Source organism: Gavialis gangeticus, unplaced genomic scaffold, assembly GCF_001723915.1.
Source record: "Gavialis gangeticus isolate Ggan-Ray unplaced genomic scaffold, GavGan_comp1, whole genome shotgun sequence".
Classification (NCBI taxonomy): Eukaryota; Metazoa; Chordata; order Crocodylia; family Gavialidae; genus Gavialis; species Gavialis gangeticus.
The window spans coordinates 97,104,751-97,106,852 of record NW_017729025.1 but is presented as its reverse complement, the minus strand read 5'-3'; the positions used below and the strand labels follow the sequence as shown (position 1 = coordinate 97,106,852).

Genomic DNA, 2,102 nt, shown 5'->3' with positions numbered 1-2,102 from the left:
TTTTTTTTTTTTTTTTTTTTTGCAAAGTATATTATTTATAAAAAAATCCCATTATGACCCTGGAGGCCTTAACACTCCAACACTTTCTTCTCAGATAACCAGGACATCTCTCTCCCAGTGTGCAGAATTCAAGTGTACATGGTTTACCTAAGTGTATATTTATGTTTCTAGAGAGACTCAAATAATCAACATGGAAGGGTACCACATGCCAGCGTAAATGGGAAATTTGGCAGTCTGGCCTTTTCACTTTTTGCCACCAAAAATACTCTTAATAATACTGATAGATATATGTCCTACTTTCCTGCCAACAGTACAGGCAGGTTGGCACCAAAAATGTTTGATTTTCAACCTTTCCAACAAAAAAGGGTATTTCACCCTAGTTCTCTGATGCTATGGGTCAGGCCTTGCACATTTGAGGTTTAAGATTCCAGGGGACCCAGTCCCTGGATGTGTGTAACATTTCCAAGAGACCTTGACAGTCACCTGCACATGACTGCACATTATAAACAACATTTCAAGGTTTAATGGGGCTTATGGCTTCTCCTGCTGAAACAAAGCAGGAAATTAAAACCCAGTATCTGACCCCACACACTTCCTATTCAGAAGCTGGTTTCCAAATACAGATTGCAATGTTACCTGGTGGCCTGGAAAACAGCATCACCAACTGGGAATGCAAAAAAAGGGGAAATAGAGAAAATGAGGTAAATGGAAACCCTATTAATGACATACAGAAACTGTAAACTTAATCTAGTGACAAAGTAGATTTTGGTGATTACAGTATGAGACTCTACTGTCACTACTTTAAAATAGCTCAGGCCAGAATGCCAAAAGCCCTTTGAGCCCCCTAAACCAGTGTATACAAAGGCCCCTGTAACACATTGGCAAACTCAGAAATGTGCACAAATAAAGCATGTGTACGTTTACAGGCGAAGAGTTGTTGATTTTCATTCAATACATTGGGCAAGAGCTGCTGTGAAAGGCAGAATAAGACTGGATAGCTCAAGGATCTGCTTTGGAACAGCAGCTCTCATAGGCCTTTCTGCTGTGTGCCATCTTAAAGGAAAACTGCAGCATAAAAAACAAGAATCTAATTACAATTCCAAATCTCTGCACAGAATAATTAGCAAACAGGAAATTGCCTTTGCAACAGAGTATGACTCTGAGGAAGCACCTGAATGTGCAAGGCAGCAGAAATCTCAGAAGTCATTGTAAAATAATTCTGTGTTGTTAATTTAGCAGTCAGTTTAATAATAGTTAGCACTTAATGACTGTTAATTCAAATAACCTGTGAGATAGGCAGTATCCCTATTGTAGAAATAGGGAAGCTTAGGCGCAGGAAGGAATTCACATAAGGAAACCTGGGGCAGAACAGGGATTAGAATTCATCAATTTCTGGCTTTTAGTCTCAAGCTTATTCCTTCAGACTAAGCAGTTCCTGTAAACCAGTGGCTCTCAACCTTTTTTTTCAGCTTGGTGCATCTCTTGAAAAATGGTTAGATTTTCATTTGTTTTTTGATTATAGAAAAATAACAGAGTTAATCTTTTGTTGCAAAGAACTCAAAAAGACCACAACAGGTCTGAATTATTTTAACTATACAGATTTCTATTTGAAATCATCTCTGGGGCTTATTTGTAAATTTAACAGTGGTTACATGGCATGGCACCACTTGGCACCCTGAGAATCATTGCTCTATGCTCTCACACAATTCCAAAATGAACTGGACAGGGATACATTTTTCTAACCTTTGGGAAATTCAGACTGTGTTAATTAGTGTCCCATTAAAATGTAACGCTAGAAGGACTATGAGGTTTTTGTGCTGAGACAAATAATTGTCAAATAATTTTAAAGTGCTGTGTTCCTCCACAGTGTTATATCAGCATCACTTTATATACAACAAAATTATCACTGCAGTTTTCCTTTAATCCATTAACCTCTTTGCCCTTTTAGCTTTTTTCTTGCTTTATAGAGAGAGATTCAACTAGGAAGTCCCAAGAAAGGCATTTAATTAAAGAAACCTCAGTGTGGGGAATTACCAGGGGGATCTGGGGCCTGCTCCTTGCATATCACAAGGTAGCTTGGATTCTGAACCCCCCCCCCCCCC

General features: G+C 38.7%; 1 protein-coding gene across 7 annotated transcripts in view; it reads right to left on the bottom strand.

Annotated features, from left to right (window-relative positions):
- Positions 1-2,102, bottom strand: part of CELF1 (CUGBP, Elav-like family member 1) — a 75,390-nt gene that overhangs the window by 12,308 nt on the left and 60,980 nt on the right. The window lies entirely within an intron of this gene.